Source organism: Strix aluco, chromosome 27 (genome assembly GCF_031877795.1).
Source record: "Strix aluco isolate bStrAlu1 chromosome 27, bStrAlu1.hap1, whole genome shotgun sequence".
Taxonomy (NCBI): Eukaryota; Metazoa; Chordata; class Aves; order Strigiformes; family Strigidae; genus Strix; species Strix aluco.
The window spans coordinates 2,951,631-2,978,526 of record NC_133957.1 but is presented as its reverse complement, the minus strand read 5'-3'; positions in this window follow the sequence as shown (position 1 = coordinate 2,978,526).

The window sequence follows — 26,896 nt, the reverse complement described above, 5'->3', positions numbered from 1 at the left end:
ACGAAAGAAAGCACAGAGCCCCAGATTTTATGTTGTCCTGGAGAGCTTGCAGAGCACTGGGGAAAGGCAGGCAGAGCATTCCCTGCTAGCACCTTTTCTGTGCCTGGGAAGCAGAAGTGTTCACATTGCTTCGCAGAATCGCTTTTGTGCAGAAAACAGTAACACTTGTTCAGAACGAAAGAAAGCACAGAGCCCCAGATTTGCTGTTGTCCTGGAGAGCTTGCAGAGCACTGGGGAAAGGCAGGCAGAGAATTCCCTGCTAGCACCTTCTCTGTGCCTGGGAAGCAGAGTGTTAACATTGCTTCGCAGAATCGCTTTTGTGCAGAAAACACTAACACTTGTTCAGAATGAAAGAAAGCACAGAGCCCCAGATTTGCTGTTGTCCTGGAGAGTTCGCAGAGCACTGGGGAAAGGCAGGCAGAGAATTCCCTGCTAGCGCCTTCTCTCTGCCTGGGAAGCAGAAGTGTTCACATTGCCTCACAGAATGACTTTTGTGCAGAAAACAGTAACACTTGTTCAGAACGAAAGAAAGCACAGAGCCCCAGAATTGCTGTTGTCCTGGAGAGCTTGCAGAGCACTGGGGAAAGGCAGGCAGAGAATTCCCTGCTAGCGCCTTCTCTCTGCCTGGGAAGCAGAAGTGTTCACATTACCTCACAGAATGACTTTTGTGCAGAAAACAGTAACACTTGTTCAGAACGAAAGAAAGCACAGAGCCCCAGATTTTATGTTGTCCTGGAGAGCTTGCAGAGCACTGGGGAAAGGCAGGCAGAGAATTCCCTGCTAGCACCTTCTCTGTGCCTGGGAAGCAGAGTGTTCACATTGCTTCGCAGAATCGCTTTTGTGCAGAAAACAGTAACACTTGTTCAGAACGAAAGAAAGCACAGAGCCCCAGATTTTATGTTGTCCTGGAGAGCTTGCAGAGCACTGGGGAAAGGCAGGCAGAGAATTCCCTGCTAGCACCTTCTCTGTGCCTGGGAAGCAGAAGTGTTCACATTGCGTCCCAGAATCGCTTTTGTGCAGAAAACACTAACACTTGTTCAGAATGAAAGAAAGCACAGAGCCCCAGATTTTATGTTGTCCTGGAGAGCTTGCAGAGCACTGGGGAAAGGCAGGCAGAGAATTCCCTGATAGCACCTTCTCTGTGCCTGTTCACATTGATTCGCAGAATCGTTTTTGTGCAGAAAACAGTAACTCTTGTTCAGAACGAAAGAAAGCACAGAGCCCCAGATTTGCTGTTGTCCTGGAGAGCTTGCAGAGCACTGGGGAAAGGCAGGCAGAGCATTCCCTGCTAGCACCTTCTCTGTGCCTGGGAAGCAGAAGTGTTCACATTGCGTCGCAGAATCGCTTTTGTGCAGAAAACACTAACAGTTGTTCAGATTGAAAGAAAGCACAGAGCCCCAGATTTGCTGTTGTCCTGGAGAGCTTGCAGAGCACTGGGGAAAGGCAGGCAGAGCATTCCCTGCTAGCACCTTCTCTGTGCCTGGGAAGCAGAAGTGTTCACATTGCTTCGCAGAATCGCTTTTGTGCAGAAAACACTAACACTTGTTCAGAACGAAAGAAAGCACAGAGCCCCAGAATTGCTGTTGTCCTGGAGAGCTTGCAGAGCACTGGGGAAAGGCAGGCAGAGAATTCCCTGCTAGCACCTTCTCTGTGCCTGTTCACATTGCTTCGCAGAATCGCTTTTGTGCAGAAAACAGTAACACTTGTTCAGAACGAAAGAAAGCACAGAGCCCCAGATTTTATGTTGTCCTGGAGAGCTTGCAGAGCACTGGGGAAAGGCAGGCAGAGCATTCCCTGCTAGCACCTTTTCTGTGCCTGGGAAGCAGAAGTGTTCACATTGCTTCGCAGAATCGCTTTTGTGCAGAAAACAGTAACACTTGTTCAGAACGAAAGAAAGCACAGAGCCCCAGATTTGCTGTTGTCCTGGAGAGCTTGCAGAGCACTGGGGAAAGGCAGGCAGAGAATTCCCTGCTAGCACCTTCTCTGTGCCTGGGAAGCAGAGTGTTAACATTGCTTCGCAGAATCGCTTTTGTGCAGAAAACACTAACACTTGTTCAGAACGAAAGAAAGCACAGAGCCCCAGATTTGCTGTTGTCCTGGAGAGCTTGCAGAGCACTGGGGAAAGGCAGGCAGAGAATTCCCTGCTAGCGCCTTCTCTCTGCCTGGGAAGCAGAAGTGTTCACATTGCCTCACAGAATGACTTTTGTGCAGAAAACAGTAACACTTGTTCAGAACGAAAGAAAGCACAGAGCCCCAGAATTGCTGTTGTCCTGGAGAGCTTGCAGAGCACTGGGGAAAGGCAGGCAGAGAATTCCCTGCTAGCGCCTTCTCTCTGCCTGGGAAGCAGAAGTGTTCACATTACCTCACAGAATGACTTTTGTGCAGAAAACAGTAACACTTGTTCAGAACGAAAGAAAGCACAGAGCCCCAGATTTTATGTTGTCCTGGAGAGCTTGCAGAGCACTGGGGAAAGGCAGGCAGAGAATTCCCTGCTAGCACCTTCTCTGTGCGTGTTCACATTGCTTCGCAGAATCGCTTTTGTGCAGAAAACAGTAACACTTGTTCAGAACAAAAGAAAGCACAGAGCCCCAGATTTTATGTTGTCCTGGAGAGCTTGCAGAGCACTGGGGAAAGGCAGGCAGAGAATTCCCTGCTAGCACCTTCTCTCTGCCTGGGAAGCAGAAGTGTTCACATTGCCTCACAGAATGACTTTTGTGCAGAAAACAGTAACACTTGTTCAGAACGAAAGAAAGCACAGAGCCCCAGATTTGCTGTTGTCCTGGAGAGCTTGCAGAGCACTGGGGAAAGGCAGGCAGAGAATTCCCTGCTAGCACCTTCTCTGTGCCTGTTCACATTGCTTCGCAGAATCGCTTTTGTGCAGAAAACAGTAACACTTGTTCAGAACGAAAGAAAGCACAGAGCCCCAGATTTTATGTTGTCCTGGAGAGCTTGCAGAGCACTGGGGAAAGGCAGGCAGAGAATTCCCTGCTAGCACCTTCTCTGTGCCTGTTCACATTGATTCGCAGAATCGCTTTTGTGCAGAAAACACTAACAGTTGTTCATAACGAAAGAAAGCACAGAGCCCCAGATTTGCTGTTGTCCTGGAGAGCTTGCAGAGCACTGGGGAAAGGCAGGCAGAGCATTCCCTGCTAGCACCTTCTCTGTGCCTGGGAAGCAGAAGTGTTCACATTGCTTCGCCGAATCGCTTTTGTGCAGAAAACAGTAACACTTGTTCAAAACGAAAGAAAGCACAGAGCCCCAGATTTTATGTTGTCCTGGAGAGCTTGCAGAGCACTGGGGAAAGGCAGGCAGAGAATTCCCTGCTAGCACCTTCTCTGTGCCTGGGAAGCAGAGTGTTCACATTGCTTCGCAGAATCGCTTTTGTGCAGAAAACACTAACACTTGTTCAGAACGAAAGAAAGCACAGAGCCCCAGATTTTATGTTGTCCTGGAGAGCTTGCAGAGCACTGGGGAAAGGCAGGCAGAGAATTCCCTGCTAGCACCTTCTCTGTGCCTGTTCACATTGCTTCGCAGAATCGCTTTTGTGCAGAAAACAGTAACACTTGTTCAGAACGAAAGAAAGCACAGAGCCCCAGATTTGCTGTTGTCCTGGAGAGCTTGCAGAGCACTGGGGAAAGGCAGGCAGAGACTTCCCTGCTAGCACCTTCTCTGTGCCTGGGAAGCAGAAGTGTTCACATTGCTTCGCAGAATCGCTTTTGTGCAGAAAACACTAACACTTGTTCAGAACGAAAGAAAGCACAGAGCCCCAGATTTGCTGTTGTCCTGGAGAGCTTGCAGAGCACTGGGGAAAGGCAGGCAGAGAATTCCCTGCTAGCACCTTCTCTGTGCCTGGGAAGCAGATGTGTTCACATTGCTTGGCAGAATCGCTTTTGTGCAGAAAACACTAACACTTGTTCAGAATGAAAGAAAGCACAGAGCCCCAGATTTTATGTTGTCCTGGAGAGCTTGCAGAGCACTGGGGAAAGGCAGGCAGAGAATTCCCTGCTAGAACCTTTTCTGTGCCTGGGAAGCAGAAGTGTTCACATCGCTTCGCAGAATCGCTTTTGTGCAGAAAACACTAACACTTGTTCAGAACGAAAGAAAGCACAGAGCCCCAGATTTTATGTTGTCCTGGAGAGCTTGCAGAGCACTGGGGAAAGGCAGGCAGAGAATTCCCTGCTAGCACCTTCTCTGTGCCTGGGAACCACAAGTGTTCACATTGCTTCGCAGAATCGCTTTTGTGCAGAAAACAGTAACACTTGTTCAGAAGAAAAGAAAGCACAGAGCCCCAGATTTTATGTTGTCCTGGAGAGCTTGCAGAGCACTGGGGAAAGGCAGGCAGAGAATTCCCTGCTAGAACCTTTTCTGTGCCTGGGAAGCAGAAGTGTTCACATTGCTTCGCAGAATCGCTTTTCTGCAGAAAACACTAACACTTGTTCAGAACGAAAGAAAGCACAGAGCCCCAGATTCTATGTTGTCCTGGAGAGCTTGCAGAGCACTGGGGAAAGGCAGGCAGAGAATTCCCTGCTAGCACCTTCTCTGTGCCTGGGAAGCAGAGTGTTCACATTGCTTCGCAGAATCGCTTTTGTGCAGAAAACACTAACACTTGTTCAGAATGAAAGAAAGCACAGAGCCCCAGATTTGCTGTTGTCCTGGAGAGCTTGCAGAGCACTGGGGAAAGGCAGGCAGAGAATTCCCTGCTAGCACCTTCTCTGTGCCTGGGAAGCAGAGTGTTCACATTGCTTCGCAGAATCGCTTTTGTGCAGAAAACACTAACACTTGTTCAGAACGAAAGAAAGCACAGAGCCCCAGATTTTATGTTGTCCTGGAGAGCTTGCAGAGCACTGGGGAAAGGCAGGCAGAGAATTCCCTGCTAGCACCTTCTCTGTGCCTGTTCACATTGCTTCGCAGAATCGCTTTTGTGCAGAAAACACTAACACTTGTTCAGAACGAAAGAAAGCACAGAGCCCCAGATTTTATGTTGTCCTGGAGAGCTTGCAGAGCACTGGGGAAAGGCAGGCAGAGAATTCCCTGCTAGCACCTTCTCTGTGCCTGGGAAGCAGAAGTGTTCACATTGCTTCGCAGAATCGCTTTTGTGCAGAAAACAGTAACACTTGTTCAGAACGAAAGAAAGCACAGAGCCCCAGATTTGCTGTTGTCCTGGAGAGCTTGCAGAGCACTGGGGAAAGGCAGGCAGAGAATTCCCTGCTAGCACCTTCTCTGTGCCTGGGAAGCAGAAGTGTTCACATTGCTTCGCGGAATCGCTTTTGTGCAGAAAACAGTAAGACTTGTTCAGAACGAAAGAAAGCACAGAGCCCCAGATTTTACGTTGTCCTGGAGAGCTTGCAGAGCACTGGGGAAAGGCAGGCAGAGAATTCCCTGCTAGCACCTTCTCTGTGCCTGTTCACATTGATTCGCAGAATCGCTTTTGTGCAGAAAACAGTAACACTTGTTCAGAACGAAAGAAAGCACAGAGCCCCAGATTTTATGTTGTCCTGGAGAGCTTGCAGAGCACTGGGGAAAGACAGGCAGAGAATTCCCTGCTAGCACCTTCTCTGTGCCTGTTCACATTGCTTCGCAGAATCGCTTTTGTGCAGAAAACACTAACACTTGTTCAGAACGAAAGAAAGCACAGAGCCCCAGATTTTATGTTGTCCTGGAGAGCTTGCAGAGCACTGGGGAAAGGCAGGCAGAGATTTCCCTGCTAGCACCTTCTCTGTGCCTGGGAAGCAGAGTGTTCACATTGCTTCGCAGAATCGCTTTTGTGCAGAAAACACTAACACTTGTTCAGAATGAAAGAAAGCACAGAGCCCCAGATTTTATGTTGTCCTGGAGAGCTTGCAGAGCACTGGGGAAAGGCAGGCAGAGAATTCCCTGCTAGAACCTTTTCTGTGCCTGGGAAGCAGAAGTGTTCACATTGCTTCGCAGAATCGCTTTTGTGCAGAAAACACTAACACTTGTTCAGAACGAAAGAAAGCACAGAGCCCCAGATTTTATGTTGTCCTGGAGAGCTTGCAGAGCACTGGGGAAAGGCAGGCAGAGAATTCCCTGCTAGCACCTTCTCTGTGCCTGGGAACCACAAGTGTTCACATTGCTTCGCAGAATCGCTTTTGTGCAGAAAACAGTAACACTTGTTCAGAAGAAAAGAAAGCACAGAGCCCCAGATTTTATGTTGTCCTGGAGAGCTTGCAGAGCACTGGGGAAAGGCAGGCAGAGCATTCCCTGCTAGAACCTTTTCTGTGCCTGGGAAGCAGAAGTGTTCACATTGCTTCGCAGAATCGCTTTTCTGCAGAAAACACTAACACTTGTTCAGAACGAAAGAAAGCACAGAGCCCCAGATTCTATGTTGTCCTGGAGAGCTTGCAGAGCACTGGGGAAAGGCAGGCAGAGAATTCCCTGCTAGCACCTTCTCTGTGCCTGGGAAGCAGAGTGTTCACATTGCTTCGCAGAATCGCTTTTGTGCAGAAAACAGTAACACTTGTTCAGAACGAAAGAAAGCACAGAGCCCCAGATTTGCTGTTGTCCTGGAGAGCTTGCAGAGCACTGGGGAAAGGCAGGCAGAGAATTCCCTGCTAGCACCTTCTCTGTGCCTGGGAAGCAGAGTGTTCACATTGCTTCGCAGAATCGCTTTTGTGCAGAAAACACTAACACTTGTTCAGAACGAAAGAAAGCACAGAGCCCCAGATTTTATGTTGTCCTGGAGAGCTTGCAGAGCACTGGGGAAAGGCAGGCAGAGAATTCCCTGCTAGCACCTTCTCTGTGCCTGTTCACATTGCTTCGCAGAATCGCTTTTGTGCAGAAAACACTAACACTTGTTCAGAACGAAAGAAAGCACAGAGCCCCAGATTTTATGTTGTCCTGGAGAGCTTGCAGAGCACTGGGGAAAGGCAGGCAGAGAATTCCCTGCTAGCACCTTCTCTGTGCCTGGGAAGCAGAGTGTTCACATTGCTTCGCAGAATCGCTTTTGTGCAGAAAACACTAACACTTGTTCAGAATGAAAGAAAGCACAGAGCCCCAGATTTTATGTTGTCCTGGAGAGCTTGCAGAGCACTGGGGAAAGGCAGGCAGAGAATTCCCTGCTAGAACCTTTTCTGTGCCTGGGAAGCAGAAGTGTTCACATTGCTTCGCAGAATCGCTTTTCTGCAGAAAACACTAACACTTGTTCAGAATGAAAGAAAGCACAGAGCCCCAGATTTGCTGTTGTCTTGGAGAGCTTGCAGAGCACTGGGGAAAGGCAGGCAGAGAATTCCCTGCTAGCACCTTCTCTGTGCCTGGGAAGCAGAGTGTTCACATTGCTTCGCCGAATCGCTTTTGTGCAGAAAACAGTAACACTTGTTCAAAACGAAAGAAAGCACAGAGCCCCAGATTTTATGTTGTCCTGGAGAGCTTGCAGAGCACTGGGGAAAGGCAGGCAGAGAATTCCCTGCTAGCACCTTCTCTGTGCCTGGGAAGCAGAGTGTTCACATTGCTTCGCAGAATCGCTTTTGTGCAGAAAACAGTAACACTTGTTCAAAACGAAAGAAAGCACAGAGCCCCAGATTTTATGTTGTCCTGGAGAGCTTGCAGAGCACTGGGGAAAGGCAGGCAGAGAATTCCCTGCTAGCACCTTCTCTGTGCCTGTTCACATTGCTTCGCAGAATCGCTTTTGTGCAGAAAACACTAACACTTGTTCAGAACGAAAGAAAGCACAGAGCCCCAGATTTTATGTTGTCCTGGAGAGCTTGCAGAGCACTGGGGAAAGGCAGGCAGAGAATTCCCTGCTAGCACCTTCTCTGTGCCTGGGAAGCAGAAGTGTTCACATTGCTTCGCAGAATCGCTTTTGTGCAGAAAACAGTAACACTTGTTCAGAACGAAAGAAAGCACAGAGCCCCAGATTTGCTGTTGTCCTGGAGAGCTTGCAGAGCACTGGGGAAAGGCAGGCAGAGAATTCCCTGCTAGCACCTTCTCTGTGCCTGGGAAGCAGAGTGTTCACATTGCTTCGCAGAATCGCTTTTGTGCAGAAAACACTAACACTTGTTCAGAATGAAAGAAAGCACAGAGCCCCAGATTTTATGTTGTCCTGGAGAGCTTGCAGAGCACTGGGGAAAGGCAGGCAGAGAATTCCCTGCTAGAACCTTTTCTGTGCCTGGGAAGCAGAAGTGTTCACATTGCTTCGCAGAATCGCTTTTCTGCAGAAAACACTAACACTTGTTCAGAATGAAAGAAAGCACAGAGCCCCAGATTTGCTGTTGTCTTGGAGAGCTTGCAGAGCACTGGGGAAAGGCAGGCAGAGAATTCCCTGCTAGCACCTTCTCTGTGCCTGGGAAGCAGAGTGTTCACATTGCTTCGCCGAATCGCTTTTGTGCAGAAAACAGTAACACTTGTTCAAAACGAAAGAAAGCACAGAGCCCCAGATTTTATGTTGTCCTGGAGAGCTTGCAGAGCACTGGGGAAAGGCAGGCAGAGAATTCCCTGCTAGCACCTTCTCTGTGCGTGTTCACATTGCTTCGCAGAATCGCTTTTGTGCAGAAAACACTAACACTTGTTCAGAACGAAAGAAAGCACAGAGCCCCAGATTTTATGTTGTCCTGGAGAGCTTGCAGAGCACTGGGGAAAGGCAGGCAGAGAATTCCCTGCTAGCACCTTCTCTGTGCCTGGGAACCACAAGTGTTCACATTGCTTCGCAGAATCGCTTTTGTGCAGAAAACAGTAACACTTGTTCAGAAGAAAAGAAAGCACAGAGCCCCAGATTTTATGTTGTCCTGGAGAGCTTGCAGAGCACTGGGGAAAGGCAGGCAGAGCATTCCCTGCTAGAACCTTTTCTGTGCCTGGGAAGCAGAAGTGTTCACATTGCTTCGCAGAATCGCTTTTGTGCAGAAAACACTAACACTTGTTCAGAATGAAAAAAAGCACAGAGCCCCAGATTTGCTGTTGTCCTGGAGAGCTTGCAGAGCACTGGGGAAAGGCAGGCAGAGAATTCCCTGCTAGCACCTTCTCTGTGCCTGGGAAGCAGAGTGTTCACATTGCTTCGCAGAATCGCTTTTGTGCAGAAAACACTAACACTTGTTCAGAACGAAAGAAAGCACAGAGCCCCAGATTTTATGTTGTCCTGGAGAGCTTGCAGAGCACTGGGGAAAGGCAGGCAGAGAATTCCCTGCTAGCACCTTCTCTGTGCCTGTTCACATTGCTTCGCAGAATCGCTTTTGTGCAGAAAACACTAACACTTGTTCAGAACGAAAGAAAGCACAGAGCCCCAGATTTTATGTTGTCCTGGAGAGCTTGCAGAGCACTGGGGAAAGGCAGGCAGAGAATTCCCTGCTAGCACCTTCTCTGTGCCTGGGAAGCAGAAGTGTTCACATTGCTTCGCAGAATCGCTTTTGTGCAGAAAACAGTAACACTTGTTCAGAACGAAAGAAAGCACAGAGCCCCAGATTTGCTGTTGTCCTGGAGAGCTTGCAGAGCACTGGGGAAAGGCAGGCAGAGAATTCCCTGCTAGCACCTTCTCTGTGCCTGGGAAGCAGAGTGTTCACATTGCTTCGCAGAATCGCTTTTGTGCAGAAAACACTAACACTTGTTCAGAATGAAAGAAAGCACAGAGCCCCAGATTTTATGTTGTCCTGGAGAGCTTGCAGAGCACTGGGGAAAGGCAGGCAGAGAATTCCCTGCTAGAACCTTTTCTGTGCCTGGGAAGCAGAAGTGTTCACATTGCTTCGCAGAATCGCTTTTCTGCAGAAAACACTAACACTTGTTCAGAATGAAAGAAAGCACAGAGCCCCAGATTTGCTGTTGTCCTGGAGAGCTTGCAGAGCACTGGGGAAAGGCAGGCAGAGAATTCCCTGCTAGCACCTTCTCTGTGCCTGGGAAGCAGAGTGTTCACATTGCTTCGCAGAATCGCTTTTGTGCAGAAAACACTAACACTTGTTCAGAATGAAAGAAAGCACAGAGCCCCAGATTTGCTGTTGTCCTGGAGAGCTTGCAGAGCACTGGGGAAAGGCAGGCAGAGAATTCCCTGCTAGCACCTTCTCTGTGCCTGGGAAGCAGAGTGGTCACATTGCTTCGCAGAATCGCTTTTGTGCAGAAAACACTAACACTTGTTCAGAACGAAAGAAAGCACAGAGCCCCAGATTTTATGTTGTCCTGGAGAGCTTGCAGAGCACTGGGGAAAGGCAGGCAGAGAATTCCCTGCTAGCACCTTCTCTGTGCCTGTTCACATTGCTTCGCAGAATCGCTTTTGTGCAGAAAACACTAACACTTGTTCAGAATGAAAGAAAGCACAGAGCCCCAGATTTTATGTTGTCCTGGAGAGCTTGCAGAGCACTGGGGAAAGGCAGGCAGAGAATTCCCTGCTAGCACCTTCTCTGTGCCTGGGAAGCAGAAGTGTTCACATTGCTTCGCAGAATCGCTTTTGTGCAGAAAACACTAACACTTGTTCAGAACGAAAGAAAGCACAGAGCCCCAGATTTTATGTTGTCCTGGAGAGCTTGCAGAGCACTGGGGAAAGGCAGGCAGAGAATTCCCTGCTAGCACCTTCTCTGTGCCTGGGAAGCAGAGTGTTCACATTGCTTCGCAGAATTGCTTTTGTGCAGAAAACACTAACACTTGTTCAGAATGAAAGAAAGCACAGAGCCCCAGATTTTATGTTGTCCTGGAGAGCTTGCAGAGCACTGGGGAAAGGCAGGCAGAGAATTCCCTGCTAGAACCTTTTCTGTGCCTGGGAAGCAGAAGTGTTCACATTGCTTCGCAGAATCGCTTTTCTGCAGAAAACACTAACACTTGTTCAGAATGAAAGAAAGCACAGAGCCCCAGATTTGCTGTTGTCCTGGAGAGCTTGCAGAACACTGGGGAAAGGCAGGCAGAGAATTCCCTGCTAGCACCTTCTCTGTGCCTGGGAAGCAGAGTGTTCACATTGCTTCGCCGAATCGCTTTTGTGCAGAAAACAGTAACACTTGTTCAAAACGAAAGAAAGCACAGAGCCCCAGATTTTATGTTGTCCTGGAGAGCTTGCAGAGCACTGGGGAAAGGCAGGCAGAGAATTCCCTGCTAGCACCTTCTCTGTGCCTGGGAAGCAGAGTGTTCACATTGCTTCGCAGAATCGCTTTTGTGCAGAAAACACTAACACTTGTTCAGAATGAAAGAAAGCACAGAGCCCCAGATTTGCTGTTGTCCTGGAGAGCTTGCAGAGCACTGGGGAAAGGCAGGCAGAGCATTCCCTGCTAGCACCTTCTCTGTGCCTGGGAAGCAGAGTGTTCACATTGCTTCGCAGAATCGCTTTTGTGCAGAAAACACTAACACTTGTTCAGAATGAAAGAAAGCACAGAGCCCCAGATTTGCTGTTGTCCTGGAGAGCTTGCAGAGCACTGGGGAAAGGCAGGCAGAGAATTCCCTGCTAGCACCTTCTCTGTGCCTGGGAAGCAGAGTGTTCACATTGCTTCGCAGAATCGCTTTTGTGCAGAAAACACTAACACTTGTTCAGAACGAAAGAAAGCACAGAGCCCCAGATTTGCTGTTGTCCTGGAGAGCTTGCAGAGCACTGGGGAAAGGCAGGCAGAGACTTCCCTGCTAGCACCTTCTCTGTGCCTGTTCACATTGCTTCGCAGAATCGCTTTTGTGCAGAAAACAGTAACACTTGTTCAGAACGAAAGAAAGCACAGAGCCCCAGATTTTATGTTGTCCTGGAGAGCTTGCAGAGCACTGGGGAAAGGCAGGCAGAGAATTCCCTGCTAGCACCTTCTCTGTGCCTGGGAAGCAGAAGTGTTCACATTGCTTCGCAGAATCGCTTTTGTGCAGAAAACAGTAACACTTGTTCAGAACGAAAGAAAGCACAGAGCCCCTTATTTGCTGTTGTCCTGGAGAGCTTGCAGAGCACTGGGGAAAGGCAGGCAGAGAATTCCCTGCTAGCACCTTCTCTGTGCCTGGGAAGCAGAGTGTTCACATTGCTTCGCAGAATCGCTTTTGTGCAGAAAACACTAACACTTGTTCAGAACGAAAGAAAGCACAGAGCCCCAGATTTTATGTTGTCCTGGAGAGCTTGCAGAGCACTGGGGAAAGGCAGGCAGAGAATTCCCTGCTAGAACCTTTTCTGTGCCTGGGAAGCAGAAGTGTTCACATTGCTTCGCAGAATCGCTTTTCTGCAGAAAACACTAACACTTGTTCAGAATGAAAGAAAGCACAGAGCCCCAGATTTGCTGTTGTCTTGGAGAGCTTGCAGAGCACTGGGGAAAGGCAGGCAGAGAATTCCCTGCTAGCACCTTCTCTGTGCCTGGGAAGCAGAGTGTTCACATTGCTTCGCAGAATCGCTTTTGTGCAGAAAACACTAACACTTGTTCAGAACGAAAGAAAGCACAGAGCCCCAGATTTTATGTTGTCCTGGAGAGCTTGCAGAGCACTGGGGAAAGGCAGGCAGAGAATTCCCTGCTAGCACCTTCTCTGTGCCTGTTCACATTGCTTCGCAGAATCGCTTTTGTGCAGAAAACACTAACACTTGTTCAGAACGAAAGAAAGCACAGAGCCCCAGATTTTATGTTGTCCTGGAGAGCTTGCAGAGCACTGGGGAAAGGCAGGCAGAGAATTCCCTGCTAGCACCTTCTCTGTGCCTGGGAAGCAGAAGTGTTCACATTGCTTCGCAGAATCGCTTTTGTGCAGAAAACACTAACACTTGTTCAGAATGAAAGAAAGCACAGAGCCCCAGATTTGCTGTTGTCTTGGAGAGCTTGCAGAGCACTGGGGAAAGGCAGGCAGAGAATTCCCTGCTAGCACCTTCTCTGTGCCTGGGAAGCAGAGTGTTCACATTGCTTCGCCGAATCGCTTTTGTGCAGAAAACAGTAACACTTGTTCAAAACGAAAGAAAGCACAGAGCCCCAGATTTTATGTTGTCCTGGAGAGCTTGCAGAGCACTGGGGAAAGGCAGGCAGAGAATTCCCTGCTAGCACCTTCTCTGTGCCTGGGAAGCAGAGTGTTCACATTGCTTCGCAGAATCGCTTTTGTGCAGAAAACACTAACACTTGTTCAGAATGAAAGAAAGCACAGAGCCCCAGATTTGCTGTTGTCCTGGAGAGCTTGCAGAGCACTGGGGAAAGGCAGGCAGAGCATTCCCTGCTAGCACCTTCTCTGTGCCTGGGAAGCAGAGTGTTCACATTGCTTCGCAGAATCGCTTTTGTGCAGAAAACAGTAAGACTTGTTCAGAACGAAAGAAAGCACAGAGCCCCAGATTTTATGTTGTCCTGGAGAGCTTGCAGAGCACTGGGGAAAGGCAGGCAGAGAATTCCCTGCTAGCACCTTCTCTGTGCCTGGGAAGCAGAGTGTTCACATTGCTTCGCAGAATCGCTTTTGTGCAGAAAACACTAACACTTGTTCAGAATGAAAGAAAGCACAGAGCCCCAGATTTGCTGTTGTCCTGGAGAGCTTGCAGAGCACTGGGGAAAGGCAGGCAGAGAATTCCCTGCTAGCACCTTCTCTGTGCCTGGGAAGCAGAGTGTTCACATTGCTTCGCAGAATCGCTTTTGTGCAGAAAACACTAACACTTGTTCAGAACGAAAGAAAGCACAGAGCCCCAGATTTTATGTTGTCCTGGAGAGCTTGCAGAGCACTGGGGAAAGGCAGGCAGAGAATTCCCTGCTAGCACCTTCTCTGTGCCTGGGAAGCAGAAGTGTTCACATTGCTTCGCAGAATCGCTTTTGTGCAGAAAACAGTAACACTTGTTCAGAACGAAAGAAAGCACAGAGCCCCTTATTTGCTGTTGTCCTGGAGAGCTTGCAGAGCACTGGGGAAAGGCAGGCAGAGAATTCCCTGCTAGCACCTTCTCTGTGCCTGGGAAGCAGAGTGTTCACATTGCTTCGCAGAATCGCTTTTGTGCAGAAAACACTAACACTTGTTCAGAACGAAAGAAAGCACAGAGCCCCAGATTTTATGTTGTCCTGGAGAGCTTGCAGAGCACTGGGGAAAGGCAGGCAGAGAATTCCCTGCTAGCACCTTCTCTGTGCCTGTTCACATTGCTTCGCAGAATCGCTTTTGTGCAGAAAACACTAACACTTGTTCAGAACGAAAGAAAGCACAGAGCCCCAGATTTTATGTTGTCCTGGAGAGCTTGCAGAGCACTGGGGAAAGGCAGGCAGAGAATTCCCTGCTAGCACCTTCTCTGTGCCTGGGAAGCAGAAGTGTTCACATTGCTTCGCAGAATCGCTTTTGTGCAGAAAACACTAACACTTGTTCAGAACGAAAGAAAGCACAGAGCCCCAGATTTGCTGTTGTCCTGGAGAGCTTGCAGAGCACTGGGGAAAGGCAGGCAGAGAATTCCCTGCTAGCACCTTCTCTGTGCCTGGGAAGCAGAGTGTTCACATTGCTTCGCAGAATCACTTTTGTGCAGAAAACACTAACACTTGTTCAGAATGAAAGAAAGCACAGAGCCCCAGATTTTATGTTGTCCTGGAGAGCTTGCAGAGCACTGGGGAAAGGCAGGCAGAGAATTCCCTGCTAGAACCTTTTCTGTGCCTGGGAAGCAGAAGTGTTCACATTGCTTCGCAGAATCGCTTTTCTGCAGAAAACACTAACACTTGTTCAGAATGAAAGAAAGCACAGAGCCCCAGATTTGCTGTTGTCTTGGAGAGCTTGCAGAGCACTGGGGAAAGGCAGGCAGAGAATTCCCTGCTAGCACCTTCTCTGTGCCTGGGAAGCAGAGTGTTCACATTGCTTCGCAGAATCGCTTTTGTGCAGAAAACACTAACACTTGTTCAGAACGAAAGAAAGCACAGAGCCCCAGATTTTATGTTGTCCTGGAGAGCTTGCAGAGCACTGGGGAAAGGCAGGCAGAGAATTCCCTGCTAGCACCTTCTCTGTGCGTGTTCACATTGCTTCGCAGAATCGCTTTTGTGCAGAAAACACTAACACTTGTTCAGAACGAAAGAAAGCACAGAGCCCCAGATTTTATGTTGTCCTGGAGAGCTTGCAGAGCACTGGGGAAAGGCAGGCAGAGAATTCCCTGCTAGCACCTTCTCTGTGCCTGTTCACATTGCTTCGCAGAATCGCTTTTGTGCAGAAAACAGTAACACTTGTTCAGAACGAAAGAAAGCACAGAGCACCAGATTTGCTGTTGTCCTGGAGAGCTTGCAGAGCACTGGGGAAAGGCAGGCAGAGCATTCCCTGCTAGCACCTTCTCTGTGCCTGGGAAGCAGAAGTGTTCACATTGCTTCGCAGAATCGCTTTTGTGCAGAAAACAGTAACACTTGTTCAGAACGAAAGAAAGCACAGAGCCCCAGATTTGCTGTTGTCCTGGAGAGCTTGCAGAGCACTGGGGAAAGGCAGGCAGAGAATTCCCTGCTAGCACCTTCTCTGTGCCTGGGAAGCAGAGTGTTCACATTGCTTCACAGAATCGCTTTTGTGCAGAAAACACTAACACTTGTTCAGAATGAAAGAAAGCACAGAGCCCCAGATTTTATGTTGTCCTGGAGAGCTTGCAGAGCACTGGGGAAAGGCAGGCAGAGAATTCCCTGCTAGAACCTTTTCTGTGCCTGGGAAGCAGAAGTGTTCACATTGCTTCGCAGAATCGCTTTTCTGCAGAAAACAGTAACACTTGTTCAGAATGAAAGAAAGCACAGAGCCCCAGATTTGCTGTTGTCCTGGAGAGCTTGCAGAGCACTGGGGAAAGGCAGGCAGAGAATTCCCTGCTAGCACCTTCTCTGTGCCTGGGAAGCAGAGTGTTCACATTGCTTCGCAGAATCGCTTTTGTGCAGAAAACACTAACACTTGTTCAGAATGAAAGAAAGCACAGAGCCCCAGATTTGATGTTGTCCTGGAGAGCTTGCAGAGCACTGGGGAAAGGCAGGCAGAGAATTCCCTGCTAGCACCTTCTCTGTGCCTGGGAAGCAGAAGTGTTCACATTGCTTCGCAGAATCGCTTTTGTGCAGAAAACAGTAACACTTGTTCAGAACGAAAGAAATCACAGAGCCCCAGATTTGCTGTTGTCCTGGAGAGCTTGCAGAGCACTGGGGAAAGGCAGGCAGAGAATTCCCTGCTAGCACCTTCTCTGTGCCTGGGAAGCAGAGTGTTCACATTGCTTCGCAGAATCGCTTTTGTGCAGAAAACACTAACACTTGTTCAGAACGAAAGAAAGCACAGAGCCCCAGATTTTATGTTGTCCTGGAGAGCTTGCAGAGCACTGGGGAAAGGCAGGCAGAGAATTCCCTGCTAGAACCTTTTCTGTGCCTGGGAAGCAGAAGTGTTCACATTGCTTCGCAGAATCGCTTTTCTGCAGAAAACACTAACACTTGTTCAGAATGAAAGAAAGCACAGAGCCCCAGATTTGCTGTTGTCTTGGAGAGCTTGCAGAGCACTGGGGAAAGGCAGGCAGAGAATTCCCTGCTAGCACCTTCTCTGTGCCTGGGAAGCAGAAGTGTTCACATTGCTTCGCAGAATCGCTTTTCTGCAGAAAACACTAACACTTGTTCAGAACGAAAGAAAGCACAGAGCCCCAGATTTGCTGTTGTCCTGGAGAGCTTGCAGAGCACTGGGGAAAGGCAGGCAGAGAATTCCCTGCTAGCACCTTCTCTGTGCCTGGGAAGCAGAGTGTTCACATTGCTTCGCAGAATCGCTTTTGTGCAGAAAACACTAACACTTGTTCAGAATGAAAGAAAGCACAGAGCCCCAGATTTTATGTTGTCCTGGAGAGCTTGCAGAGCACTGGGGAAAGGCAGGCAGAGAATTCCCTGCTAGAACCTTTTCTGTGCCTGGGAAGCAGAAGTGTTCACATTGCTTCGCAGAATCGCTTTTGTGCAGAAAACACTAACACTTGTTCAGAATGAAAGAAAGCACAGAGCCCCAGATTTGCTGTTGTCTTGGAGAGCTTGCAGAGCACTGGGGAAAGGCAGGCAGAGAATTCCCTGCTAGCACCTTCTCTGTGCCTGGGAAGCAGAGTGTTCACATTGCTTCGCCGAATCGCTTTTGTGCAGAAAACAGTAACACTTGTTCAAAACGAAAGAAAGCACAGAGCCCCAGATTTTATGTTGTCCTGGAGAGCTTGCAGAGCACTGGGGAAAGGCAGGCAGAGAATTCCCTGCTAGCACCTTCTCTGTGCGTGTTCACATTGCTTCGCAGAATCGCTTTTGTGCAGAAAACACTAACACTTGTTCAGAACGAAAGAAAGCACAGAGCCCCAGATTTTATGTTGTCCTGGAGAGCTTGCAGAGCACTGGGGAAAGGCAGGCAGAGAATTCCCTGCTAGCACCTTCTCTGTGCCTGGGAACCACAAGTGTTCACATTGCTTCGCAGAATCGCTTTTGTGCAGAAAACAGTAACACTTGTTCAGAAGAAAAGAAAGCACAGAGCCCCAGATTTTATGTTGTCCTGGAGAGCTTGCAGAGCACTGGGGAAAGGCAGGCAGAGCATTCCCTGCTAGAACCTTTTCTGTGCCTGGGAAGCAGAAGTGTTCACATTGCTTCGCAGAATCGCTTTTCTGCAGAAAACACTAACACTTGTTCAGAACGAAAGAAAGCACAGAGCCCCAGATTCTATGTTGTCCTGGAGAGCTTGCAGAGCACTGGGGAAAGGCAGGCAGAGAATTCCCTGCTAGCACCTTCTCTGTGCCTGGGAAGCAGAGTGTTCACATTGCTTCGCAGAATCGCTTTTGTGCAGAAAACACTAACACTTGTTCAGAATGAAAGAAAGCACAGAGCCCCAGATTTGCTGTTGTCCTGGAGAGCTTGCAGAGCACTGGGGAAAGGCAGGCAGAGAATTCCCTGCTAGCACCTTCTCTGTGCCTGTTCACATTGCTTCGCAGAATCGCTTTTGTGCAGAAAACACTAACACTTGTTCAGAACGAAAGAAAGCACAGAGCCCCAGATTTTATGTTGTCCTGGAGAGCTTGCAGAGCACTGGGGAAAGGCAGGCAGAGAATTCCCTGCTAGCACCTTTTCTGTGCCTGGGAAGCAGAAGTGTTCACATTGCTTCGCAGAATCGCTTTTCTGCAGAAAACACTAACACTTGTTCAGAATGAAAGAAAGCACAGAGCCCCAGATTTGCTGTTGTCTTGGAGAGCTTGCAGAGCACTGGGGAAAGGCAGGCAGAGAATTCCCTGCTAGCACCTTCTCTGTGCCTGGGAAGCAGAGTGTTCACATTGCTTCGCCGAATCGCTTTTGTGCACAAAACAGTAACACTTGTTCAGAACGAAAGAAAGCACAGAGCCCCAGATTTTATGTTGTCCTGGAGAGCTTGCAGAGCACTGGGGAAAGGCAGGCAGAGAATTCCCTGCTAGCACCTTCTCTGTGCCTGGGAAGCAGAAGTGTTCACATTGCTTCGCAGAATCGCTTTTCTGCAGAAAACACTAACACTTGTTCAGAATGAAAGAAAGCACAGAGCCCCAGATTTGCTGTTGTCCTGGAGAGCTTGCAGAGCACTGGGGAAAGGCAGGCAGAGAATTCCCTGCTAGCACCTTCTCTGTGCCTGGGAAGCAGAGTGTTCACATTGCTTCGCAGAATCGCTTTTGTGCAGAAAACACTAAGACTTGTTCAGATTGAAAGAAAGCACAGAGCCCCAGATTTTATGTTGTCCTGGAGAGCTTGCAGAGCACTGGGGAAAGGCAGGCAGAGAATTCCCTGCTAGCACCTTCTCTGTGCCTGGGAAGCAGAGTGTTCACATTGCTTCGCAGAATCGCTTTTGTGCAGAAAACACTAACACTTGTTCAGAATGAAAGAAAGCACAGAGCCCCAGATTTGCTGTTGTCCTGGAGAGCTTGCAGAGCACTGGGGAAAGGCAGGCAGAGAATTCCCTGCTAGCACCTTCTCTGTGCCTGGGAAGCAGAGTGTTCACATTGCTTCGCAGAATCGCTTTTGTGCAGAAAACACTAACACTTGTTCAGAACGAAAGAAAGCACAGAGCCCCAGATTTGCTGTTGTCCTGGAGAGCTTGCAGAGCACTGGGGAAAGGCAGGCAGAGAATTCCCTGATAGCACCTTCTCTGTGCCTGTTCACATTGCTTCGCAGAATCGCTTTTGTGCAGAAAACACTAACACTTGTTCAGAACGAAAGAAAGCACAGAGCCCCAGATTTTATGTTGTCCTGGAGAGCTTGCAGAGCACTGGGGAAAGGCAGGCAGAGAATTCCCTGCTAGCACCTTCTCTGTGCCTGGGAAGCAGAGTGTTCACATTGCTTCGCAGAATCGCTTTTGTGCAGAAAACACTAACACTTGTTCAGAACGAAAGAAAGCACAGAGCCCCAGATTTTATGTTGTCCTGGAGAGCTTGCAGAGCACTGGGGAAAGGCAGGCAGAGAATTCCCTGCTAGAACCTTTTCTGTGCCTGGGAAGCAGAAGTGTTCACATTGCTTCGCAGAATCGCTTTTCTGCAGAAAACACTAACACTTGTTCAGAATGAAAGAAAGCACAGAGCCCCAGATTTGCTGTTGTCTTGGAGAGCTTGCAGAGCACTGGGGAAAGGCAGGCAGAGAATTCCCTGCTAGCACCTTCTCTGTGCCTGGGAAGCAGAGTGTTCACATTGCTTCGCCGAATCGCTTTTGTGCAGAAAACAGTAACACTTGTTCAAAACGAAAGAAAGCACAGAGCCCCAGATTTTATGTTGTCCTGGAGAGCTTGCAGAGCACTGGGGAAAGGCAGGCAGAGAATTCCCTGCTAGCACCTTCTCTGTGCCTGGGAAGCAGAGTGTTCACATTGCTTCGCAGAATCGCTTTTGTGCAGAAAACACTAACACTTGTTCAGAACGAAAGAAAGCACAGAGCCCCAGATTTTATGTTGTCCTGGAGAGCTTGCAGAGCACTGGGGAAAGGCAGGCAGAGAATTCCCTGCTAGCACCTTCTCTGTGCCTGTTCACATTGCTTCGCAGAATCGCTTTTGTGCAGAAAACACTAACACTTGTTCAGAACGAAAGAAAGCACAGAGCCCCAGATTTTATGTTGTCCTGGAGAGCTTGCAGAGCACTGGGGAAAGGCAGGCAGAGAATTCCCTGCTAGCACCTTCTCTGTGCCTGGGAAGCAGAAGTGTTCACATTGCTTCGCAGAATCGCTTTTGTGCAGAAAACAGTAACACTTGTTCAGAACGAAAGAAAGCACAGAGCCCCAGATTTGCTGTTGTCCTGGAGAGCTTGCAGAGCACTGGGGAAAGGCAGGCAGAGAATTCCCTGCTAGCACCTTCTCTGTGCCTGGGAAGCAGAGTGTTCACATTGCTTCGCAGAATCGCTTTTCTGCAGAAAACACTAACACTTGTTCAGAATGAAAGAAAGCACAGAGCCCCAGATTTTATGTTGTCCTGGAGAGCTTGCAGAGCACTGGGGAAAGGCAGGCAGAGAATTCCCTGCTAGAACCTTTTCTGTGCCTGGGAAGCAGAAGTGTTCACATTGCTTCGCAGAATCGCTTTTGTGCAGAAAACACTAACACTTGTTCAGAACGAAAGAAAGCACAGAGCCCCAGATTTTATGTTGTCCTGGAGAGCTTGCAGAGCACTGGGGAAAGGCAGGCAGAGAATTCCCTGCTAGCACCTTCTCTGTGCCTGGGAAGCAGAAGTGTTCACATTGCTTCGCAGAATCGCTTTTCTGCAGAAAACACTAACACTTGTTCAGAATGAAAGAAAGCACAGAGCCCCAGATTTGCTGTTGTCCTGGAGAGCTTGCAGAGCACTGGGGAAAGGCAGGCAGAGAATTCCCTGCTAGCACCTTCTCTGTGCCTGGGAAGCAGAGTGTTCACATTGCTTCGCAGAATCGCTTTTGTGCAGAAAACACTAACACTTGTTCAGAATGAAAGAAAGCACAGAGCCCCAGATTTGCTGTTGTCCTGGAGAGCTTGCAGAGCACTGGGGAAAGGCAGGCAGAGAATTCCCTGCTAGCACCTTCTCTGTGCCTGGGAAGCAGAGTGTTCACATTGCTTCGCAGAATCGCTTTTGTGCAGAAAACACTAACACTTGTTCAGAACGAAAGAAAGCACAGAGCCCCAGATTTTATGTTGTCCTGGAGAGCTTGCAGAGCACTGGGGAAAGGCAGGCAGAGAATTCCCTGCTAGCACCTTCTCTGTGCCTGTTCACATTGCTTCGCAGAATCGCTTTTGTGCAGAAAACACTAACACTTGTTCAGAACGAAAGAAAGCACAGAGCCCCAGATTTTATGTTGTCCTGGAGAGCTTGCAGAGCACTGGGGAAAGGCAGGCAGAGAATTCCCTGCTAGCACCTTCTCTGTGCCTGGGAAGCAGAGTGTTCACATTGCTTCGCAGAATCGCTTTTGTGCAGAAAACACTAACACTTGTTCAGAATGAAAGAAAGCACAGAGCCCCAGATTTTATGTTGTCCTGGAGAGCTTGCAGAGCACTGGGGAAAGGCAGGCAGAGAATTCCCTGCTAGAACCTTTTCTGTGCCTGGGAAGCAGAAGTGTTCACATTGCTTCGCAGAATCGCTTTTCTGCAGAAAACACTAACACTTGTTCAGAACGAAAGAAAGCACAGAGCCCCAGATTTTATGTTGTCCTGGAGAGCTTGCAGAGCACTGGGGAAAGGCAGGCAGAGAATTCCCTGCTAGCACCTTCTCTGTGCCTGGGAACCACAAGTGTTCACATTGCTTCGCAGAATCGCTTTTGTGCAGAAAACAGTAACACTTGTTCAGAAGAAAAGAAAGCACAGAGCCCCAGATTTTATGTTGTCCTGGAGAGCTTGCAGAGCACTGGGGAAAGGCAGGCAGAGCATTCCCTGCTAGAACCTTTTCTGTGCCTGGGAAGCAGAAGTGTTCACATTGCTTCGCAGAATCGCTTTTCTGCAGAAAACACTAACACTTGTTCAGAACGAAAGAAAGCACAGAGCCCCAGATTCTATGTTGTCCTGGAGAGCTTGCAGAGCACTGGGGAAAGGCAGGCAGAGAATTCCCTGCTAGCACCTTCTCTGTGCCTGGGAAGCAGAGTGTTCACATTGCTTCGCAGAATCGCTTTTGTGCAGAAAACACTAACACTTGTTCAGAATGAAAGAAAGCACAGAGCCCCAGGTTTGCTGTTGTCCTGGAGAGCTTGCAGAGCACTGGGGAAAGGCAGGCAGAGAATTCCCTGCTAGCACCTTCTCTGTGCCTGGGAAGCAGAGTGTTCACATTGCTTCGCAGAATCGCTTTTGTGCAGAAAACACTAACACTTGTTCAGAACGAAAGAAAGCACAGAGCCCCAGATTTTATGTTGTCCTGGAGAGCTTGCAGAGCACTGGGGAAAGGCAGGCAGAGCATTCCCTGCTAGAACCTTTTCTGTGCCTGTTCACATTGCTTCGCAGAATCGCTTTTGTGCAGAAAACACTAACACTTGTTCAGAACGAAAGAAAGCACAGAGCCCCAGATTTTATGTTGTCCTGGAGAGCTTGCAGAGCACTGGGGAAAGGCAGGCAGAGAATTCCCTGCTAGCACCTTCTCTGTGCCTGGGAAGCAGAGTGTTCACATTGCTTCGCAGAATCGCTTTTGTGCAGAAAACACTAACACTTGTTCAGAACGAAAGAAAGCACAGAGCCCCAGATTTTATGTTGTCCTGGAGAGCTTGCAGAGCACTGGGGAAAGGCAGGCAGAGAATTCCCTGCTAGCACCTTCTCTGTGCCTGGGAAGCAGAAGTGTTCACATTGCTTCGCAGAATCGCTTTTGTGCAGAAAACAGTAACACTTGTTCAGAACGAAAGAAAGCACAGAGCCCCAGATTTGCTGTTGTCCTGGAGAGCTTGCAGAGCACTGGGGAAAGGCAGGCAGAGAATTCCCTGCTAGCACCTTCTCTGTGCCTGGGAAGCAGAGTGTTCACATTGCTTCGCAGAATCGCTTTTCTGCAGAAAACACTAACACTTGTTCAGAATGAAAGAAAGCACAGAGCCCCAGATTTGCTGTTGTCCTGGAGAGCTTGCAGAGCACTGGGGAAAGGCAGGCAGAGAATTCCCTGCTAGCACCTTCTCTGTGCCTGGGAAGCAGAGTGTTCACATTGCTTCGCAGAATCGCTTTTGTGCAGAAAACACTAACACTTGTTCAGAATGAAAGAAAGCACAGAGCCCCAGATTTGCTGTTGTCCTGGAGAGCTTGCAGAGCACTGGGGAAAGGCAGGCAGAGAATTCCCTGCTAGCACCTTCTCTGTGCCTGGGAAGCAGAGTGGTCACATTGCTTCGCAGAATCGCTTTTGTGCAGAAAACACTAACACTTGTTCAGAACGAAAGAAAGCACAGAGCCCCAGATTTTATGTTGTCCTGGAGAGCTTGCAGAGCACTGGGGAAAGGCAGGCAGAGAATTCCCTGCTAGCACCTTCTCTGTGCCTGTTCACATTGCTTCGCAGAATCGCTTTTGTGCAGAAAACACTAACACTTGTTCAGAATGAAAGAAAGCACAGAGCCCCAGATTTTATGTTGTCCTGGAGAGCTTGCAGAGCACTGGGGAAAGGCAGGCAGAGAATTCCCTGCTAGCACCTTCTCTGTGCCTGGGAAGCAGAAGTGTTCACATTGCTTCGCAGAATCGCTTTTGTGCAGAAAACACTAACACTTGTTCAGAACGAAAGAAAGCACAGAGCCCCAGATTTGCTGTTGTCCTGGAGAGCTTGCAGAGCACTGGGGAAAGGCAGGCAGAGAATTCCCTGCTAGCACCTTCTCTGTGCCTGGGAAGCAGAGTGTTCACATTGCTTCGCAGAATCGCTTTTGTGCAGAAAACACTAACACTTGTTCAGAATGAAAGAAAGCACAGAGCCCCAGATTTTATGTTGTCCTGGAGAGCTTGCAGAGCACTGGGGAAAGGCAGGCAGAGAATTCCCTGCTAGAACCTTTTCTGTGCCTGGGAAGCAGAAGTGTTCACATTGCTTCGCAGAATCGCTTTTCTGCAGAAAACACTAACACTTGTTCAGAATGAAAGAAAGCACAGAGCCCCAGATTTGCTGTTGTCTTGGAGAGCTTGCAGAGCACTGGGGAAAGGCAGGCAGAGAATTCCCTGCTAGCACCTTCTCTGTGCCTGGGAAGCAGAGTGTTCACATTGCTTCGCCGAATCGCTTTTGTGCAGAAAACAGTAACACTTGTTCAAAACGAAAGAAAGCACAGAGCCCCAGATTTTATGTTGTCCTGGAGAGCTTGCAGAGCACTGGGGAAAGGCAGGCAGAGAATTCCCTGCTAGCACCTTCTCTGTGCCTGGGAAGCAGAGTGTTCACATTGCTTCGCAGAATCGCTTTTCTGCAGAAAACACTAACACTTGTTCAGAATGAAAGAAAGCACAGAGCCCCAGATTTGCTGTTGTCTTGGAGAGCTTGCAGAGCACTGGGGAAAGGCAGGCAGAGAATTCCCTGCTAGCACCTTCTCTGTGCCTGGGAAGCAGAGTGTTCACATTGCTTCGCAGAATCGCTTTTGTGCAGAAAACACTAACACTTGTTCAGAACGAAAGAAAGCACAGAGCCCCAGATTTGCTGTTGTCCTGGAGAGCTTGCAGAGCACTGGGGAAAGGCAGGCAGAGAATTCCCTGCTAGCACCTTCTCTGTGCCTGTTCACATTGCTTCGCAGAATCGCTTTTGTGCAGAAAACACTAACACTTGTTCAGAACGAAAGAAAGCACAGAGCCCCAGATTTTATGTTGTCCTGGAGAGCTTGCAGAGCACTGGGGAAAGGCAGGCAGAGAATTCCCTGCTAGCACCTTCTCTGTGCCTGGGAAGCAGAAGTGTTCACATTGCTTCGCAGAATCGCTTTTGTGCAGAAAACACTAACACTTGTTCAGAACGAAAGAAAGCACAGAGCCCCAGATTTGCTGTTGTCCTGGAGAGCTTGCAGAGCACTGGGGAAAGGCAGGCAGAGAATTCCCTGCTAGCACCTTCTCTGTGCCTGGGAAGCAGAGTGTTCACATTGCTTCGCAGAATCACTTTTGTGCAGAAAACACTAACACTTGTTCAGAATGAAAGAAAGCACAGAGCCCCAGATTTTATGTTGTCCTGGAGAGCTTGCAGAGCACTGGGGAAAGGCAGGCAGAGAATTCCCTGCTAGAACCTTTTCTGTGCCTGGGAAGCAGAAGTGTTCACATTGCTTCGCAGAATCGCTTTTCTGCAGAAAACACTAACACTTGTTCAGAATGAAAGAAAGCACAGAGCCCCAGATTTGCTGTTGTCTTGGAGAGCTTGCAGAGCACTGGGGAAAGGCAGGCAGAGAATTCCCTGCTAGCACCTTCTCTGTGCCTGGGAAGCAGAGTGTTCACATTGCTTCGCCGAATCGCTTTTGTGCAGAAAACAGTAACACTTGTTCAAAACGAAAGAAAGCACAGAGCCCCAGATTTTATGTTGTCCTGGAGAGCTTGCAGAGCACTGGGGAAAGGCAGGCAGAGAATTCCCTGCTAGCACATTCTCTGTGCGTGTTCACATTCCTTCGCAGAATCGCTTTTGTGCAGAAAACACTAACACTTGTTCAGAACGAAAGAAAGCACAGAGCCCCAGATTTTATGTTGTCCTGGAGAGCTTGCAGAGCACTGGGGAAAGGCAGGCAGAGAATTCCCTGCTAGCACCTTCTCTGTGCCTGGGAACCACAAGTGTTCACATTGCTTCGCAGAATCGCTTTTGTGCAGAAAACAGTAACACTTGTTCAGAAGAAAAGAAAGCACAGAGCCCCAGATTTTATGTTGTCCTGGAGAGCTTGCAGAGCACTGGGGAAAGGCAGGCAGAGCATTCCCTGCTAGAACCTTTTCTGTGCCTGGGAAGCAGAAGTGTTCACATTGCTTCGCAGAATCGCTTTTCTGCAGAAAACACTAACACTTGTTCAGAACGAAAGAAAGCACAGAGCCCCAGATTCTATGTTGTCCTGGAGAGCTTGCAGAGCACTGGGGAAAGGCAGGCAGAGAATTCCCTGCTAGCACCTTCTCTGTGCCTGGGAAGCAGAAGTGTTCACATTGCTTCGCAGAATCGCTTTTGTGCAGAAAACACTAACACTTGTTCAGAACGAAAGAAAGCACAGAGCCCCAGATTTTATGTTGTCCTGGAGAGCTTGCAGAGCACTGGGGAAAGGCAGGCAGAGAATTCCCTGCTAGCACCTTCTCTGTGCCTGTTCACATTGCTTCGCAGAATCGCTTTTGTGCAGAAAACACTAACACTTGTTCAGAACGAAAGAAAGCACAGAGCCCCAGATTTTATGTTGTCCTGGAGAGCTTGCAGAGCACTGGGGAAAGGCAGGCAGAGAATTCCCTGCTAGCACCTTCTCTGTGCCTGGGAAGCAGAAGTGTTCACATTGCTTCGCAGAATCGCTTTTGTGCAGAAAACAGTAACACTTGTTCAGAACGAAAGAAAGCACAGAGCCCCAGATTTGCTGTTGTCCTGGAGAGCTTGCAGAGCACTGGGGAAAGGCAGGCAGAGAATTCCCTGCTAGCACCTTCTCTGTGCCTGGGAAGCAGAGTGTTCACATTGCTTCGCAGAATCGCTTTTGTGCAGAAAACACTAACACTTGTTCAGAATGAAAGAAAGCACAGAGCCCCAGATTTTATGTTGTCCTGGAGAGCTTGCAGAGCACTGGGGAAAGGCAGGCAGAGAATTCCCTGCTAGAACCTTTTCTGTGCCTGGGAAGCAGAAGTGTTCACATTGCTTCGCAGAATCGCTTTTCTGCAGAAAACACTAACACTTGTTCAGAATGAAAGAAAGCACAGAGCCCCAGATTTGCTGTTGTCCTGGAGAGCTTGCAGAGCACTGGGGAAAGGCAGGCAGAGAATTCCCTGCTAGCACCTTCTCTGTGCCTGGGAAGCAGAGTGTTCACATTGCTTCGCAGAATCGCTTTTGTGCAGAAAACACTAACACTTGTTCAGAATGAAAGAAAGCACAGAGCCCCAGATTTGCTGTTGTCCTGGAGAGCTTGCAGAGCACTGGGGAAAGGCAGGCAGAGAATTCCCTGCTAGCACCTTCTCTGTGCCTGGGAAGCAGAGTGGTCACATTGCTTCGCAGAATCGCTTTTGTGCAGAAAACACTAACACTTGTTCAGAACGAAAGAAAGCACAGAGCC